This window comes from Pristiophorus japonicus, unplaced genomic scaffold, assembly GCF_044704955.1.
Source record: "Pristiophorus japonicus isolate sPriJap1 unplaced genomic scaffold, sPriJap1.hap1 HAP1_SCAFFOLD_399, whole genome shotgun sequence".
NCBI lineage: Eukaryota > Metazoa > Chordata > Chondrichthyes > Pristiophoridae > Pristiophorus > Pristiophorus japonicus.
In genome coordinates this window covers 293,832-315,062 of record NW_027253860.1, presented here as the reverse complement: position 1 = coordinate 315,062, position 21,231 = coordinate 293,832, and positions in this window count along the sequence as shown.

The following is a 21,231-nucleotide window of genomic DNA, read 5'->3' as shown; positions in this document are numbered from 1 at the left end:
CACACACCACTGGGACCCTGTCTCAGGATAGATAGTGAGACCCACATACACCACTGGGACCCTGTCTCAGGATAGATAGTGAGACCCACATACACCACTGGGACCCTGTCTCAGGATAGATAGTGAGACCCACACACACCACTGGGACCCTGTCTCAGGATAGATAGTGAGACCCACACACACCACTGGGACCCTGTCTCAGGATAGATAGTGGGACCCACACACACCACTGGGACCCTGTCTCAGGATAGATAGTGGGACCCACATACACCACTGGGACCCTGTCTCAGGATAGATAGTGAGACCCACACACACCACTGGGACCCTGTCTCAGGATAGATAGTGAGACCCACACACACCACTGGGACCCTGTCTCAGGATAGATAGTGAGACCCACACACACCACTGGGACCCTGTCTCAGGATAGATAGTGAGACCCACACACACCACTGGGACCCTGTCTCAGGATAGATAGTGGGACCCACACACACCACTGGGACCCTGTCTCAGGATAGATAGTGAGACCCACACACACCACTGGGACCCTGTCTCAGGATAGATAGTGAGACCCACACACACCACTGGGACCCTGTCTCAGGATAGATAGTGAGACCCACACACACCACTGGGACCCTGTCTCAGGATAGATAGTGGGACCCACACACACCACTGGGACCCTGTCTCAGGATAGATAGTGGGACCCACATACACCACTGGGACCCTGTCTCAGGATAGATAGTGAGACCCACACACACCACTGGGACCCTGTCTCAGGATAGATAGTGAGACCCACACACACCACTGGGACCCTGTCTCAGGATAGATAGTGAGACCCACACACACCACTGGGACCCTGTCTCAGGATAGATAGTGAGACCCACACACACCACTGGGACCCTGTCTCAGGATAGATAGTGGGACCCACACACACCACTGGGACCCTGTCTCAGGATAGATAGTGAGACCCACACACACCACTGGGACCCTGTCTCAGGATAGTGAGACCCACACACACCACTGGGACCCTGTCTCAGGATAGATAGTGAGACCCACATACACCACTGGGACCCTGTCTCAGGATAGATAGTGAGACCCACATACACCACTGGGACCCTGTCTCAGGATAGATAGTGAGATGCACACACACCACTGGGACCCTGTCTCAGGATAGATAGTGAGACCCACACACACCACTGGGACCCTGTCTCAGGATAGATAGTGGGACCCACACACACCACTGGGACCCTGTCTCAGGATAGATAGAGGGACCCACATACACCACTGGGACCCTGTCTCAGGATAGATAGTGAGACCCACACACACCACTGGGACCCTGTCTCAGGATAGATAGTGAGACCCACACACACCACTGGGACCCTGTCTCAGGATAGATAGTGGGACCCACACACACCACTGGGACCCTGTCTCAGGATAGATAGTGAGACCCACACACACCACTGGGACCCTGTCTCAGGATAGTGAGACCCACACACACCACTGGGACCCTGTCTCAGGATAGATAGTGAGACCCACATACACCACTGGGACCCTGTCTCAGGATAGATAGTGAGACCCACATACACCACTGGGACCCTGTCTCAGGATAGAGAGACCCACACACACCACTGGGACTCTGTCTCAGGATAGATAGAGAGACCCACACACACCACTGGGACCCTGTCTCAGGATAGATAGAGAGACCCACACACGCCACTGGGACCCTGTCTCAGGATAGATAGTGAGACCCACACACACCACTGGGACCCTGTCTCAGGATAGATAGTGGGACCCACACACACCACTGGGACCCTGTCTCAGGATAGATAGTGAGACCCACACAAACCACTGGGACCCTGTCTCAGGATAGATAGTGAGACCCACACATACCACTGGGACCCTGTCTCAGGATAGATAGAGAGACCCACACACACCACTGGGACCCTGTCTCAGGATAGATAGTGGGACCCACACACACCACTGGGACCCTGTCTCAGGATAGATAGTGAGACCCACACACACCACTGGGACCCTGTCTCAGGATAGATAGTGAGACACACATACAGCACTGGGACCCTGTCTCAGGATAGATAGTGAGACCCACACACACCACTGGGACCCTGTCTCAGGATAGATAGAGAGACCCACACACACCACTGGGACCCTGTTTCAGGATAGAGAGACCCACACACACCACTGGGGGACCCTGTCTCAGGATAGATAGTGAGACCCACACACACCACTGGGACCCTGTCTCAGGATAGAGAGAGAGACCCACACACACCACTGGGACCCTGTTTCAGGATAGAGAGACCCACACACACCACTGGGGGACCCTGTCTCAGGATAGATAGTGGGACCCACACACACCACTGGGACCCTGTCTCAGGATAGATAGTGAGACCCACACAAACCACTGGGACCCTGTCTCAGGATAGATAGTGAGACCCACACACACCACTGGGACCCTGTCTCAGGATAGATAGAGAGACCCACACACACCACTGGGACCCTGTCTCAGGATAGATAGTGGGACCCACACACACCACTGGGACCCTGTCTCAGGATAGATAGTGAGACCCACACACACCACTGGGACCCTGTCTCAGGATAGATAGTGAGACACACATACAGCACTGGGACCCTGTCTCAGGATAGATAGTGAGACCCACACACACCACTGGGACCCTGTCTCAGGATAGATAGAGAGACCCACACACACCACTGGGACCCTGTTTCAGGATAGAGAGACCCACACACACCACTGGGGGACCCTATCTCAGGATAGATAGTGAGACCCACACACACCACTGGGACCCTGTCTCAGGATAGAGAGACCCACACACACCACTGGGACCCTGTCTCAGGATAGATAGTGAGACCCACACACACCACTGGGACCCTGTCTCAGGATAGATAGTGAGACCCACACATACCACTGGGACCCTGTCTCAGGATAGATAGAGAGACCCACACACACCACTGGGACCCTGTCTCAGGATAGATAGTGAGACCCACACACACCACTGGGACCCTGTCTCAGGATAGATAGTGAGACCCACACACACCACTGGGACCCTGTCTCAGGATAGATAGAGAGACCCACACACACCACTGGGACCCTGTTTCAGGATAGATAGTGAGACCCACACACACCACTGGGACCCTGTCTCAGGATAGATAGAGAGACCCATACACACCACTGGGACCCTGTCTCAGGATAGATAGTGAGACCCACACACACCACTGGGACCCTGTCTCAGGATAGATAGTGAGACCCACACACACCACTGGGACCCTGTCTCAGGATAGATAGTGAGACCCACATACACCACTGGGACCCTGTCTCAGGATAGAGAGACCCACACACACCACTGGGACCCTGTCTCAGGATAGATAGTGAGACCCACATACACCACTGGGATCTCCCTGGTCTGTTTGCTTCAGTACCACACAGTGCACTTTCCCACCAAACCATCAGGGGTGATTCACTGTTACTAAAATTGAATAAATAAAATTGAATGTTCTCTAACTGTGCCAGTGAGCAATAACATGCTTCTTGACTAGAATCTGGGAGCACGAGTCTGGTTGTGATTCAATTGGCTTTACGGTAATGAATTGCTATATCCACATCGCCCAGGTCTTGTGTTAACGGAGAGAGAAATGACCTGAGTTTTGCCAAATAGCGATATCTGGTCACTTCAATGGGCTGATGTTTAGTGTCCGGAATAAATAAAACATTAAATTGATGCAGGATTTGAGCCAATCAGAGACTGGTTTAAAGCATCTGGGAGAAAGGTTATTTAAATTTACAATAAAAAGCTTAAAGCGATGCATTTATCAAATGGCAAATAAAAGTTAAAATAATGAGTGTAAGGATAGCTCAGCTCATCGGCTTCCAAAGAGCGACCTCAAATCAGACACATTTCCAGTGTCAGCCGTGGATCAATGGGCAGCTCTCTCGCCTCTGTGTCAGCAGGTTGTGGGTTCAAGCCCCACTCCAGAGACTTGAGCACATAATGGAGGCTGGCACTCCCAGTACTGTGGGAGTGCTGCACTGTCAGAGGTGCTGTCTTTTGGATGAGATGTTAAACGGAGGCCCCGTCTGTCCTCTTAAGAACATAAGAAATAGGAGCAGGAGTCGGCCCCTCGAGCCTGCTCCGCCATTGAATAAGATCATGGCTGATCTGATCATGGACTCGGCTCCACTTCCCCGCCCGCTTCCCATAACCCCTTCTTCCCTTATCGGTGAAGAAACTGTCGATCTCTGTCTTAAATATATTCAATGACCCAACTTCCACACTCTCCAGCCACGGGAAACAACCTCTCAGCATCTGCCCTGTTAATCCCCTTCAAAGTCTTTTATGTTTTAATGAGATCATTTCTCATTCTTCTAAACTCCAGAGAGTATCGGCCCATTCTACACAATCTCTCACCATAAGGCCGTTGTATGTAAACAGTCCCATGGCACTATTTCGAAGAGCAGGAGAGTTATCCACGGTATCCTGGCCAATATTTATCCCTCAACCAACATCACTAAAAAGATTATCTGGTCATTATCATATTATTGTGTGTGGGAGCTTCCTGTGTGTAAATTGGCTGCTATGTTTCCTACATTACAACAGTGACTACACTTCAAAACTACTTCATTGGCTGTAAAGCAGTTTGGAACATCCTGAGGCCATTAGAGGAGCTGCATAAACATCGGAACAACACTTTCAGATACACCAGGAAAAGAGGGTAACCTTAGGACAGACATTGGGATCGGCTTCTTCACACAGAAGGTGATCTTCTCTCAGAGGGTTATAAATCTGTGGAATTCTCTGCCCCAGAGAGCTGTGGAGGCTGGGTTATTGAATATATTTAAGGTGGAGATAGACAGATTTTTGAGCGATAAAGGAATATAAAGGGTTATGGGGAGCGGGCGGGGAAATGGAGCTGAGCCCATGATCAGATCAGCCATGACATTAAATGGCGGAGCAGGCTCGAGGGGCCGAATGGCCGACTCCTGCTCCTATTTCTAATGTTCTTATGTAACAGCTGGAATGTTTTCCCAGGCCACTGGATTCATTTAAGGAACAGCTGGATGGGACATGAGGGCTGGTGTTCCGGAGGGATGAGTCCAAGTGGGCTGAAGAGTTGTCTTCATCCAAACCCAATAAGCCTTTCTTTTCTTTCTTGTCCTGTTTTCAATGTGTTCTGGCTGCCCCAATGGACGGGGCGGGTAAACCGGAGAAATTCAGCACTTGGTGCCGTCTTTTGGAGTGGGGCTCAAGTGGCCTCATCATCAGGGCACAGTGGGCATCACTAGCGGGGCGGAGTGGGGGCAGGGTGGAGTGACCATCACTGGAGGGGCAGAGTGGGGGCAGGGAGGAGTGACCATCACTGGAGGGGTGGAGTGGGGGCAGGGGGGAGTGACCATCACTAGCGGGGCGGAGTGGGGGCAGGGAGGAGTGACCATCACTGGAGGGGCAGAGTGGGGGCAGGGGGGAGTGACCATCACTGGAGGGGTGGAGTGGGGGCAGGGAGGAGTGACCGTCGCTGGAGGGGCGGAGTGGGGGCAGGGAGGAGTGACCATCACTGGAGGGGCGGGGAGGAGTGACCATCACTGGAGGGTGGGAGTGGGGGCGGGGAGGAGTGACCATCACTAGCGGGGCGGAGTGGGGGCAGGGAAGAGTGACCATCACTGGAGGGGCGGATTGGGGGCAGGGAGGAGTGACCGTCACTAGCGGGGCGGAGTGGGGGCAGGGAAGAGTGACCATCACTGGAGGGGCGGAGTGGGGGCAGGGGGGAGTGACCATCACTGGAGGGGCGGGGAGGAGTGACCATCACTGGAGGGGTGGAGTGGGAGCAGGGAGGAGTGACCATCACTCGAGGGATGGAGTGGGGGCATGGAGGAGTGACCATCACTGGAGGGGCGGAGTGGGGGCAGGGAGGAGTGACCATCACTGGAGGGGCGGAGTGGGGGCAGGGAGGAGTGACCATCACTAGCGGGGCGGAGTGGGGGCAGGGAGGAGTGACCATCACTAGAGGGATGGAGTGGGGGCAGGGAGGAGTGACCGTCATTGGAGGGGTGGAGTGGGGGCAGAGAGGAGTGACCATCACTGGAGAGGCTGAGTGGGGGCAGGGAGGAGTGACCATCACTGGAGGGACGGAGTGGAAGCAAGGAGGAGTGACCATCACTGGGGGGGGCGGAGCGAAGTGACCATCACTGGAGGGGGTGGAATGGGGGCGGGGCAGAGTGACCGATGCTGCAAGCCTTCAGTGCCGTGCTGATGATGTCATCGCGCTGGCGTGTCACAATGTCCCTCCCCCATCAGTTAAAGGGGAGGGCCCGCGAACTCTGCAGCCACTTTAGTGCAAACACTGGGCCACCAGGGAGGGTTTTGGCCGGGCCAGTGGCTTGACACCCAATTGCCGGGTCGGGCCGACAAAAAAATAAGATTGCATCGCGGGCAGTGCCACCTCCCCTTTAAGGGCAGCTGTGTGGCCAAGTCACAGAGAATGTACCGACAGCAAAAGCTGTTGGGGCACCGATCGGCGGTGGGGCTGCTCCCGAGGGGTAATTCCGGGAAGGGGTCACTGCCGGTCGGTAAGGGGTCAGCGGGTGCACGCCGCGGCAGGAAAACAGGCGGAACCGTCCCCTACACCGCTCCAAACTCGAGGAAGAACAATTTTTAAAATGGTGGCCCCTCTGCAGAGACTCGGTGCCATTCCGCACCGACCCGTGGCCGACACTTTCACATGGCCAGAAGCCTTATAGAAAGGGCCAATTTCAGCCCCTTAGTGTTGTAGATAGTGTGGTCCACACCACAATGGGTGAGACCCCCTCACATCACTCACTGTGAAGCAGTGCCACAGTCTGCACCCTGACAATTGTGCTCGTCGCTGTTTGTATTCTGCTTTCCTCATTGTTTGTATTTTGTGTTAAAAATGCAAAATACTGATTGGCTGTGAATCTCTGCACCACATAAAGAGCACTGTCGAATTATTTTAGCAAAACACCTGAACATGCTGTAAGTGATTTCTGTAAATGTAATAAAATCGATGTGGCCTGACCAATGACATCAGCAACCCCAGGAACAGCTTCAGAAAAACAAGTGGCAGGGAAGGGCTGTCAGTGAAGCCCAGCAGCAGCAGGGAGTAGATACTGAGACAGGACAAGCAATGTCTTATTGATCAGGCTTTGGGGAAACGATTTCAACATCCAGCCCAATTAGCATGTTAGTCACTTTCCATCTCAGTCCATCGTTAACCGTCTGTCAACACACTTCATTTTTGTAAAATTCTAATATTTTAATGTAACTTTTCCAAATCCTCACTGTGGAAAAATGGCCAGTGTTACACTCATAATAAATGGTCAGACTGAGTACTGAGTGTAATGAGCAAGTGTGACCTTCGCTCCTTTATTAAGATTCCAGAGTACAGGTACCTCGTGGGAGGCCTGCTTATATACTGTGATCCCAAGGGATGCTGGGATCCCTTGGGACTCCAACAGGTGGGCCTCTGGTGGTCAGGTGTGATGCAGATTACAAAGGGTTAAATACATAACATCACTCCCCCATGAAGTCAACACTACACTTATTTACAAGGTGAGATTATCTGGGGCTTTACGCTCCCTTGTCGATCGTCTCGGTACCAATGCTGGTGTGGGTGGGTTGGTCAGTTCATCACTGGGCTGTTGGGCAGCCGGCCTTGCCGGGCGGCTGGGGATGATGAGTTCGGTTTTGTGGTCAACTGTGATGTCAGTTGCCACTTGTGTGTGTATGTTGGAGGGTCACAGTTGGTGGTGTCCTCTTCAGGTTGTACGTAGCTGTTGGTGAACCGCAATTTGATTTGGTCCAAGTGTTTTCTGTGTGTTTGTCCATTGGTCAGTTTGACCTGAAACACCCTACTCCCCTCTTTGGCTGTGACCGTGCCAGTGAGCCATTTGGATGATCAGGGTGGACAAGAGAGAGGCTTATTTTAAGCACCCTTTTCATGAGCAGCTCAGCTGGGGGAATTCCGGTGAGTGAGTGGGGTCTGGTGCCATAGCTGAGCAGTACTCGGGATAACCGGGTCTGCAGGGAGCCTTCTGACACGTGTTTCAAGCTTTGCTTGATGGTCTGAACTGCCCGTTCTGCCTGGCCATTGGATGTGGGCGAGAACGGGGCAGGTGTGACATGTTTGATCCCATTACGGGTCATGAATTCCTTGAATTCAGCACTGGTGAAGCACGGCCCATTGTCGCTGACTAGGACATCAGGCAGGCCGTGCGTGGCAAACATAGCTCGTAGGCTTTCAATGGTGGCCGTGGATGTGCTTACAGACATTATTGCACAATCCATTTTGAGTAAGCGTCTACGACAACCAAAAACATTTTGCCGAGGAATGGGCCCGCATAGTCTACATGGATCCTCGACCACGGTTTGGAGGGCCATGACCACAAACTTAGCGGTGCCTCTCTGGGTGCATTGCTCAGCTGAGAGCAAGTGTTGCACTGGCGCACGCATACTCTAAATCTGAGTCGATACCGGGCCACCACACGTGGGATCTGTCTATGGCTTTCATCATTACGATGCCTGGGTGGGTGTTTAGCAGTTCGCAAATAAATGTGTCTCTGCCTTTCTTGGGCAAGACTACACAATTGCCCCTCAAAAGGCAGTCCGCCTACAGGGACAGCTCCACTGGGACACTGGACCAGCTCCCATGGAGGACACAGTTTTTTACCAAGGACAGTAAAGGATCCTGGATGTTCCAGGTCCTGATCTGGGGCGCCATAACGGGGGACTTCTCGTCATGACCATGAGCAAATCCGCTGGCTGTGCCATTTCCACCCCGGTGGTGGGCAATGGTAGCCGACTGAGAGCATCTGCGCAGTTCTCTGTGCCCGGTCTGTGGCAGATTACATAGTTGTATGCCGACAGCGTGAGCGCCCATCTTTGGATGCGGGCAGAGGCATTGATATTAATCCCTTTGCTGTCCGAGAATAGCGATATGAGCAGCTTGTGGTCAGTTTCAAGCTCGAACTTGAGGCCAATAAGTACTGGTGCATTTTTTTTTACCCCTTAAATGCACACCAGAGCCTCTTTTTCAACCATGCTGTAGGCCCTTTCGGCCTTGGACAAACTCCTCGATGCATACGCAAATGGTTGCAAAATTCCCGATTCATGAGCTTGTTGTAACACACACCTGACCCTGTATGATGACACATCGCAAGCTAACACCAATCATTTACATGGGTTATACAGGACAAGCAGTTTGTTAGAACACAATAAGTTTCTGGCTTTCTTAAAGGCAGCCTCTTGTGAATTCCCCCATACCCAGTCGTCTCCCTTGCGCAGTAGCGCATGTAGGAGGTATAAACCTGTAAATACCATGTCTAACCACCAGAGGGCTTATCCCCTGGAGTCCTAAGGGATCCCACAATCCCTTGGGAGCACCTGTATAGAAGGAGGCCTCACAGATTGGAGAGGCACTCTGAGATCTGTAACAAAGGACTATGGTCACACCTTACTTTGAGCTTGCAGTATCGAGTCTGACTCTTTATTCAAGACGTAACAACTGGCGATGAGATACAAACGGCGAACCCCACCGCAACAATGCAGAGAACCGAGGGCATCCTGGAGAAATTTTCGGAGGGAGATGATTGGGAAATCTTCGTGGAGCGACTCGACCAATACTTCGTGGCCAACGAGCTGGAAGGAGAAGCGAACACTACCAAACGAAGGGCGATCCTCCTCACCGTTTGCGGGGCACCAACGTATGGCCTCATGAAAAATCTGCTCGCTCCAGCGAAACCCACAGAGAAGTCGTACGATGAGTTGTGCACACTGGTCCAGGAGCTTCTAAACCGGTAGGAAAGCGTTCTGATGGCGAGGTATCGGTTCTACACGTACAAGAGGTCTGAAGGCCAGGAAGTGGCGAGCTAAGTCGCCGAGCTAAGGCGCCTTGCAGGACATTCCAAATTTGAAGGACACTTGGAGCACATGTTCAGGGACTTCTTTGTACTTGGCATTGGCCATGAAGTAATACTTCACAAACTTTTAACTGTACAGACCCCAACCTTGAGTAAAGCCATCGTGATAGCCCAGGCATTTATCGCCACCAGTGACAATACCAAACACATTTCTCAGCACACGAGTGCTGCTGCAAGTACTGTGAACAAGGTAACATTGTTTTTGAATCGAAATGTACAGGGCTGGACTTACACGCCTGCAACTGCATGACCGCAGATGACTGAGTCCACCATCAAGGGTGATGAATGCAAGGCCATTAACACCTTGTTGGCGCTGCGAGGGTGATCATCGTTTCCATTCATGCTGCTTCAAAGGGTACGTTTCCAAGGGATGTGGAACAATGGGTACCTCCAACGCATGTGCAGGCAAGCTGCAAACCCTGCTAATCCTGCAAGCCACCATGTTGCAGAGGATGACAGATCCACGGTGGACCACGATGAACCAGAGCCTCAGAACGAGGAGGCAGAGGTATATGGGGTGTATACATTTACCATAAAGTGTCCCCCGATAATGCTGAAGGTTGAATTAAATGGACTCCCGGTGTCCATGGAACAAGCCAGTCCATAATGAGCAAAAAGACTTTCGATAAGTTGTGGTGCAGCAAGGCCTCAAGGCACTGATTCCTGTAATCGGCAGTGCTACCGGAAAGGTTTCCTACGATGGAGCGGTGCACGAGTTATCATTCTGGGTGATACCGGGCGATGGCCCCACACTGTTCGGCAGGAGCTGGCTGGGGAAGATACGCTGGAACTGGGACGACGTCCGAACGCTTTCATCCTTCGAGGACATCTCATGTGCCCAGGTCCTAAATAAGTTCCCCTCGCTGTTCGAACCAGGCATAGGGAAGTTCCAAGGAACAAAAGTGCAGATCCATTTGATTCCGGGGCACGACCCATCCATCACAAGGCGAGAGCGGTACCTTACGTGATAAGAGAGAGGTTGGAGATCGAACTGGACAGGCATGCCATGAGAGGGCATCATCTCGCCGATCGAATTCAATGAGTGGGCCAGTCCGAATGTTCCTGTCCTCAAGGGAGATGGCACCGTCAGAATCTGTGGTGATTACAAAGTAACTATCAATCGTTTCTCACTGCAGGATCAATACTCACTACTGAAGGCAGACGACCAATTTGCGACGCTGGCGGGAGGAAAAACGTTCACGAAGCTGGACTTGACCTCGGCCTACATGATGCAGGAGCTGGAGGAAGCATCGAAAGGCCTCACCTGCATCAACACCCACAAAGGTCTCTTTAGTTACAACAGATGCTCATTTTGGATTCGATCGGCCGTGGCGATATTCCAGAGGAACATGGAAAGCTTGCTGAAGTCGGTCCTGCGCACCGTGGTCTTCCAGGACGACATCTTGGTTACAGGTCGGTACACCGTCGAGCACCTGCAGAACCTGGAGGAGGTTCTTAGTCGGCTTAATCGTGTGGGGCTCAGGCTAAAACGCTCGAAGTGCGTTTTCCTGGCGCCTGAAGTAGAGATCCTGAGGAGAAGAATCACGGCGGATGGCATCAGGCCCACCGATTCGAAGACGGTGGCAATCGAGAACGCAACAAGACCACAGAACGTGACGGAGCTGCGGTCATTTCTGGGACTCCTGAACTATTTTGGTAACTTCTTACTGGGTCTTTGCACATTGTTAGAACCCCTGCACTCTTTACTGCGTAAAGGAGATGAATGGGCATGGGGTAAAAGCCAAGAAAATGCCTTTTGAGAAAGCTAGGAAGCTGTTATGTTCAAACAAATTGCTTGTGTTGTACGATCCATGTAAACGTTTGGTACTAGCATGTGATGCGTCGTCGTACGGGGTAGGGTGTGTATTGCAACAAGCTAATGAATTTGGGAAATTGCAACCGGTTGCTTATGCATCCAGGAGTCTGTCTAAGGCCGAGAGGGCCTATAGTTTGATCGAAAAAGAAACGTTAGCGTGTGTTTAAGGGGTAAAGAAAATGCATCAATATCTGTTCGGGCTCAAATTTGAATCTGACACCGACCATAAGCTGCTTATGCCCCTCTTTTCTAAAAGCAAGGGGATAAATACGAATGCATCGGCCCGCACCCAGGGATGGGCGCTCACGTCCGCATACAACTACACCATCCGCCACAGGTCAGGCACAGAAAACTGTGCCGATGCTCTCAGTAGGCTGCCATTGCCCACCACAGGGGTGGAGATGGCACAGCCCGCAGATTTAGTCATGGTAATGGAAGCATTCGAGAGTGAGCAATCACTTGTTACCGCCCAACAGGTTAGAATCTCGATGAGCCAGGACCCCTTACTGTCCTTAGTAAAAAACTGTGTGCTCCACGAGAGTTGGTCTAGTGTCCTGTTAGAGATGCAGGAAGAAATAAAGCCGTACCAGCGGCGCAAAGATAAAATGTCTATACAGGCAGACTGCCTCCAATGGGGTAATCGGGTAGTGGTGACAAAAAAGGGCAGGGACACTTTCATTAGTGATCTCCACAGCACCCACCCAGGCATCGTAATGATGAAAGCGATAGCCAGATCCCACGTGTGGTGGCCCGGTATCGATGCGGACTTAGAGTCCTGTGTGCACAAATGTAATACATGTTCCCAGTTAAGCAATGCACCCAGGGAGGCGTCACTAAGTTTATGGTCCTGACCCTCCAAACCGTGGTCCAGAGTCCATGTCGACTATGCAGGCCCATTCTTGGGAAAAATGTTCTTAGTGGTTGTCAATGTGTACTCCGAATGGATTGAATGTGTGATAATGTCGGCAAGCACATCTGCTGCCACCATTGAAAGCCTATGGGCCATGTTTTCCACACACGGCCTGCCTGATGTCCTTGTAAGTGACAATGGGCCATGCTTTCCCAGTGCCGTGTTCAAGGAGTTCATGACCCGCAATGGGCTCAAACATGTCACATCTGCCCCGTTTAAACCAGCGTCCAACGGTCAGGCAGAACGAGCAGTTCAAACAATCAAGCTGAGCTTGAAAAGGGTAACTGGAGGCTCACTGCAGACTCGCTTATCCCGAGTCCTGCTGAGTTACCGCACAAGACCCCACTCACTCACTGGGTTCCCTCCCGCTGAACTGCTCATGAAAAGGGCACTTAAGACAAGGTTCTTGTTAGTACACCCTGATCTACATGAACAGGTAGAGAGCAGGCAGCTTCAACAGAATACATATCATGATCGCACAAATGTCTCCTGTGAAATTGAGATAAATGATCCTGTATTTGTGTTGAACTATGGACAAGGTCCCAAGTGGCTCCCTGGCATTGTTTTGGCCAAAGAGGGGAGTAGGGTGTTTGTGGTCAAACTCTCAAATGGACTCACCTGCAGGAAACACTTGGACCAAACCAAACTCAGATTCACGGACTATCCAGAACAACCCACAATAGACTCCACCTTTTTCGACCCTCCAACACACACACAAGTAGCAACCGACACAGCGGGTGACCACGATGCAGAACCCATCACCAGCAGCAGCCCAGCAGGACTCACCACCCCCAGCAGCCCAGCAAGGCCAGCGAGGGCCCAACAAAAGACTCACCAAAACCAGCATTTGCACCAAGACGATCAACCAGGGAAAGGAAGGCCCCAGATCGACTCAGATTGTAAATAGTTGCACGATTAACTTTTGGTGGGCGGGGGGGTGGGGGGGGCGGGCAGGGGGAGTGTTGTTATGTATGTAAACCTGTAAATACTATGTCTAACCACCAGAGGGCTTATCCCCTGGAGTCCCAAGGGATCCCACAATCCCTTGGGAGCAGCTGTATATAAGGAGGCCTCACAGGCTGGAGAGGCACTCTGAGACCTGTAATAAAGGACTATGGTCACACCTTACTTTTAGCTTGCTGTATCTAGTCTGGTGGAGGACCTTTGTCTTACGGATGTTTAGCGTAAGGCCCATGCTTTTGTACGCCTCAGTAAATACGTCGACTATGTTCTGGATTTCAGCCTCTGTATGTGCGCAGACGCAGGCGTCGGCCGCATACTGTAGCTCGACGACAGAGGTTGGGATGATCTTGGACCTGGTCTGGAGACAGCGAAAGTTGAACAGGTTCCCACTGGTTCTGTAGTTTAGTTCCACTCAGCGGGGAGCTTGTTGACTGTGAGGTGGAGCATGGCAGCGAGGAAGATTGAGAAAAAGGTTGGGGCGATGACGCAGCCCTGTTTGACCCCGGTCCGGACATGGATTGGGTCTGTAATGGATCCATTGGTAAGGATCACAGCCTGCATGTCTTTGTGGAGCCGGCGGAGGATGTTGATGAATTTTTGGGGGTTTCCGAAACGGAGGAGGATGCTCCATAGACCCTCACGGCTGACAGTGCGAAAGGCCTTTGTAAGATTGAAGAAGGTCATGTATAAGGGCTGCTACTGTTCCTTGCAACTGTCGCACTGCAAAAATCATGTCCGTTGTGCCCCGCAGGTGAGGAAATCCGAACTGTGACTCCGGGAGGAGTTCTTCGACCACAGGGAGAAAGCGATTGAGGAGGACTCCAGTGACGACTTTCCCAGTGGCTGATAGCAGAGAGATTCCTCTGGTTGCCGCAGTCGGACTTGTCCTCTTTTTTAAAGATGGTCATGATCACTGCATCTCTGAGATCTCCCGGCATGTTCTCCTCCCTCCAGATGAGAGAGATGAGGTCATGTATTCGCGCCGGTAGTACCTCTCCGCCATACTTCAGTGCTTCAGCAGGGATTCCATCCGATCCCGATGGTTTGAAGTGTGAATCGGCTAGAATAGACTGGCGAAGGATACTTAAAGGATTGACGGTGGATAGGCAATGGCAAACATTTAAAGATCACATGGATGAACTTCACCAATTGTACATCCCTGTCTGGAGTAAAAATAAAATGGGGAAGGTAGCTCAACCGTGGCTAACAAGGGAAATTAAGGATCGTGTTAAATCCAAGGAAGAGGCATATAAACTGGCCAGAAAAAGCAGCAAACCTGAGGACTGGGAGAAATTTAGAATTCAGCAGCGGAGGACAAAGGGTTTAAGTAAGAGGGGGAAAATAGAGTACGAGAGGAAGCTTGCCGGGAAGATAAAAACTGACTGCAAAAGCTTCTATAGATATGTGAAGAGAAAAAGATTAGTGAAGACAAACGTAGGTCCCTTGCAGTCGGATTCGAGTGAATTTATAATGGGGAACAAAGAAATGGCAGACCAATGAACAAATACTTTGGTTCTGTCTTCACGAAGGAAGACACAAATAACCTTCCAGAAGTACTCGGGGACCGAGGGTCTAGTGAGAAGGAGGAACTGAAGGATATCCTTATTAGGCTGGAAATTGTGTTAGGGAAATTGATGGGATTGAAGGCCGATAAATCCCCGGAGCCTGATAGTCTGCATCCCAGAGTACTTAAGGAAGTGGCCCTAGAAATAGTGGATGCATTGGTGATCATTTTCCAACAGTCTATCGACTCTGGATCAGTTCCTATGGACTGGAGGGTAGCAAATGTAACACCACTTTTTAAAAAGGGAGGGAGAGAGAAATGGGTAATTATAGACCGTTTAGCCTGACATCAGTAGTGGAATCAATTATTAAGGATGAAATAGCAACGCATTTGGAAAGCAGTGACAGGATCGGTCCAAGTCAGCATGGATTTATGAAGGGGAAATCTTGCTTGACAAATCTTCTGGAATTTTTTGAGGATGTAACTGGTAGAGTGGACAAGGGAGAACCAGTGGATGTGGTGTATTTGGACTTTCAAAAGGCTCTTGACAAGGTCCCACACAAGACATTGGTGTGCAAAACCAAAGATCATGGTACTGCGGGTAATATACTGACGTGGATAGAGACCTGGTTGGCAGACAGAAAGCAGAGAGTCGGGATAAATGGGTCCTTCTCAGAATGGGAGGCAGTGACTGGTGGAGTGCCACAGGGCTCAGTGCTGGAACCCCAGCTCTTTACAATATACATCAATGATTTACATGAAGGAATTGAGAGTAAAATCTCTAAGTTTGCAGATGACACTAAACTGGGTGGCGGTGTGAGCTGTGAGGGGGACTCTTAAGAGGCTGCAGGGTAACTTGGACAGGTTAGGTGAGTGGGCAAATGCATAGCAGATGCAGTATAATGTGGATAAATATGAGATTATCTACTTTGGGGGCAAAAACGTGAAGACAGAATATTATCTGAATGGCGGCGGATTAGGAAAAGGGGAGGTACAACGAGACCTGGATGTCATGGTTCATCAATCAATGAAAGTTGGCATACAGGTATAGCAGGCAGTGAAGAAGGCAAATGGTATGTTGGCCTTCATTGCTGGGGGATTTGAGTATAGGAGCAGGGAGGTCTTTCTGCAGTTGTACAGGGCCTTGGTGAGGCCTCACCTGGAATATTGTGTTCAGTTTTGGTCTCCTAATCTGAAGAAGGACGTTCTTGCTATTGAGGGAGTGCAGCGAAGGTTCACCAGACTGATTCCAGGGATGGCTGGACTGACATATGAGGAGAGACTGGATCAACTGGGCCTTTATATACTGGAGTTTAGAAGGATGAGAGGGGATCTCATAGAAATGTATAAGATTCTGACAGGACGGGACAGGTTAGATGCGGGACGAATGTTCCCGATGTTGGGGAAGCCCAGAACCAGGGAACACAGTCTTAGGATAAGGGGTAGGCTATTTGGGACTGAGATGAGGAGAAACTTCTTCACTCAGAGAGTTGTTAACCTGTGGAATTCCCTGCCGCAGAGAGTTGTTGATGCCAGTTCATTGGATATATTCAAGAGGGAGTTAGATATGGCCTTACGGCTAAGGGGATCAAGGGGTATGGAGAGAAAGCAGGAAATGGGTACTGAGGGAATGATCAGCCATGATCTTATTGAATGGTGGTGCAGGCCCGAAGGGCCGAAAGGCCTACTCCTGCACCTATTTTCTATGTCTATGTTTCTATGCCTTAACTGTCCACCTGCCCAGTTTCACTGGGCGGGAAGGATTAAAATCAGCCTCAAAGCCTCATTCTTTGCTGTCAAATAATTCTATAACTATTGCTCTGTTTAGTATTCTGCTTGTGGGATTTTGCTTTTGTGAATAATTTTTAAATGTACAGAAATGTGATCAGTGGTTTAGCCTCTGCACGAGGCCTAGTGTGATATTTACACCCTAATGTAGTAGGCATCACGTGTTCTCCAGTAACCGACCGTGCTTGTGGTTAACTGGGCTGCCTGAGAGTAAGGGCTCAGGTCTCAGTTCGGAGGAGGGAGAGTCTGTTTAGACAAACCACTCCGAGCCTTTTACATTAAAAACCCACAACAACAGACTCCCTCTCTCCCCAATCTACAGACACATCAATAGAGTAAATATATCTGCAAAAGTGAGACTTCTGAGAAGTAAAATAATGAAGTGAAGAGACGTGACAATGTGACAGGAAACTGATAAAGTAGGGAACACGTTAAATCATCGAACCGTACGGCACAGAAGGAGGTCATTCAGCCCACCGTGCCTGTGCTGGCTCTTTGATAGAGCTATCCAATTAGTCCCCCTCTCCTGCTCTTTCCCCATAGCCCTGTATTTTCCCCATTAAGTATTTATCCAACTCCCTTCAGAAAGTTATTGAATCTGCTTCCACCTCCCTTTCAGGCCGTGCAGGTCAGGTCACAACTCCTGTGTAAAAATAATTCTCCTCATCTCACTTCTGGCTCTTTTACCAATTACTTCAAATCTATAATTCTAAATAGAATCCTGGAGTAGTACAGCCGAGAAAGAGGCCATTCGGGCTGTGCTGGTGCTTTCGAAGAGTAATCCAGTTAGTCCCACTCCCGCTCTTCCCCATGTCCCTGAAATTTGTTCTCCAAGTATTTATCCAATTCCCTTTTGAAGGTTACTATTGAATCTGTATCCACCTCGCAATCAGTCTCCAAAGCCTTCACGTCCTTCCTAAAGTCTGGTGCCCAGATTTGGACACAGTACTCCAGCTGGGGCCGGACTAGTGATTTATATATGTTCAGCATAACTTCCTGGCTTTTGTACTCTATGCCTCTATTTATAAAGCCCAGGATCTCGTATGCTTTTTTAACCAAAGCAAAATATTGGATGCTGGAAATCTGAAATAAAACAGAAAACACTGGGAAATACTCAGCAGGTCGGGCAGGATCCGTGGAGAGAGAAACAGAGTTAATGTTTCAGCTTGTTGGCCTTTCATCTGAACTGGAAAAAGTTAGAGATGTAACAAGTTTTAGACAAGTCCAGAGGCAGGGAAAGAGGGAGTGGAGGAAAGAACAAAAGGAGAGGTCTATGATAGGGTGGGAGGCAGGAGTGATTAAATGAAAAAAGGGATTATTTTTGTTCTGCGATGTGGGCGTCGCTGGCAAGGCCAGCATTTATTGCCCATCCCAAATTGCCCTTGAGAAGGTGGTGGTGAGCTGCCTTCTTGCACCGCTGCAGTCCGTGTGGTGAAGGTTCTCCCACAGTGCTGTTCCCGAGGGAGTTCCAGGATTTTGACCCAGCGACGATGAAGGAACAGCGATATATTTCCAAGTCAGGATGGTGTGTAAATTGGAGGAGAACTTATCCTCCACACGAGCAGCATCGTAACCCCTGACCCCATGTTAGTTTATCCTGAAGAGCGCAACTCCAAACCAACGTTGCTTCATAGACTTGAGACCCTCCTTCCCACTCACATACACATTTCAGAATGTGTTTCTTCCCAAAGCTCCAGTGGCTCTTTGATGTGGCTTCACGTGAAAAGGGTCTCACTTTGGATCCTTGCTCCATGTTGAATGAAGTGATCTCAGCCAGAGTACTTGTGGTAACTGCTTTAATTATCCTGGATTATCTTTAATTATCCTGTGCTATCCAGCGACACCTGCTGGAAAGTGCATGTTTGGTGAGGACAGAGGGACGTGTTCATGGAAAGTACTCAAGATAGTTTTCTAGATCAGTATGTCGAGGAACCAATGAGAGAACAGGCTATTTTAGATCTAGTACTGTGCAATGAGAGAGGGTTCATTAATAACCTTGTAGTAAAGGGGCCTTTTTCATCATAATGTCCATAGTGTCAGCTGTGGCTCAGTGGGTCAGAAAGTTCTGAGTTCAAGCCCTACTCCATGGCACTTGAGCACATAAATCTAGGCTGACACTCCAGTTCACTGCTGTCGGAGGTGCCATCTTTCGGATGAGACGTTAAACTGAGGCCCCATCTGCAATCAGGTGGATGTAAAAGATCCCATGGCACTATTTTGAAGAAGAGTAGGGAAGTTGTTCCTGGTGTCCTGCCCAATATTTATCCCTGAATCAACTGAACAAAAAACAGATTAGCTGGTCATTATCACATTGCTATTTGTGGGAGCTTGCTGTGTGCAAATTGGCTGCTGCATTTCCCACATTACAATAATGACTACACTTCAAAAAATACTTCATTGTCTGGTGGTCATGAAAGGCTATATAAATGCAAATCTTTATAGTATGACAGAATTTTATGTTAAGTTTGAGAGTGACTTAGTCACATCTAAAACCAGGATCTTCAATCTGAACAAAGCAAACTACGTGGGTATGAGAGGACCATTGGCTAAGGTAGGTTGGGAAACTGCATTAAAAGAAACTAGATTAAAAGATATCAATAGCTAAGCAACGGCAAACATTTAAAGAAAACTGTTATATTTCACTATAAATATACATTCGCTTAAGGAATAAAAACCCCACGGGAAAAATGATCCAATCGGTGCGAACAAAAGAAGATAAAGATAGTTGGGTGGCGGTGTGAGCTGCGAGAAGGATGCTATGAGGCTGCAGAGTGACTTGGATAGGTTAGGTGAGTGGGCAAATGCATGGCAGATGAAGTATAATGTGGATAAATGTGAGGTTATCCACTTTGGTGGTAAAAACAGAGAGACAGACTATTATCTGAATGGTGACAGATTAGGAAAAGGGAAGGTGCAACGAGACCTGGGTGTCATGGTACATCAGTCATTGAAGGTTGGCATGCAGGTACAGCAGGCGGTTAAGAAAGCAAATGGCATGTTGGCCTTCATAGCGAGGGGATTTGAGTACAAGGGCAGGGAGGTGTTGCTGCAGTTGTACAGGGCCTTGGTGAGGCCACACCTGGAGTATTGTGTACAGTTTTGGTCTCCTAACTTGAGGAAGGACATTCTTGCTATTGAGGGAGTGCAGCGAAGATTCACCAGACTGATTCCCGGGATGGTGGGACTGACCTATCAAGAAAGACTGGATCAACTGGGCTTGTATTCACTGGAGTTCAGAAGAATGAGAGGGGACTTCATAGAAACGTTTAAAATTCTGACGGGTTTAGACAGGTTAGATGCAGGAAGAATGTTCCCGATGTTGGGGAAGTCCAGAACCAGGGGTCACAGTCTAAGGATAAGGGGTAAGCCATTTAGGACTGAGATGAGGAGAGACTTCTTCACCCAGAGAGTGGTGAACCTGTGGAATTCTCTACCACAGAGAGTAGTTGAGGCCAATTCACTAAATATATTCAAAAGGGAGTTAGATGAAGTCCTTACTACTCGGGGGATCAAGGGGTATGGCGAGAAAGCAGGAATGGGGTACTGAAGTTTCATGTTCAGCCATGAACTCATTAAATGGCGGTGCAGGCTAGAAGGGCTGAATGGCCTGCTCTTGCACCTATTTTCTATGTTTCTATTTTCTATTAGGTTATTAGATTAAATGAAGAGGCTTATAATGTTGGCAAAAGGAGCAGTAAGACTGAGGATTGGGAAGATTTTAGAATTCAGCAAAGGATGACCAAGAAATTGATCAAGAGAGAGAAAAAGAATATGAGAGTAAAATAGCAAGAGACATAAAAACCGATTGTAAAAGTTTCTGTAGGATGTAAAAACCGATTGTAAAAGTTTCTGTAGGGATATAAAAAGGAAGGGAGTAACAAAAGTAAACGTGGGTCCCTTAGAGGAGAACTTATAATGGGGAATAAGGACATGGCAGGGACATTAAACAAATACTTTGTCTCTGTCTTCACGGTAGAAGACACAAAAAACTTCTGGAAATATTGGGAAACCAAGGGGCCAAAATTTCCCTCCGCCCGAAACGGGTCACATGCACTGCATTTGAGTGTCCCTTACCTCGAAATGGATGGGGTGGTGTTAGGAGGGAAATTGGTCTTTTTCGGGCCCGAAACGGAGCGGAGTGGTAATGCCTGGTGGTAAGGGCTGCTTTCAACGGTGTGGCAGCGGAGTGGTGTTTGGAGCGCGACATTCCCCTCCCTGCCCTTTGATGCTAACCATAAAGGGCAGGTTTTGCAGCTGTGTCTTGAGTTCGTTCTGACTTACATCTGAGGCGATGG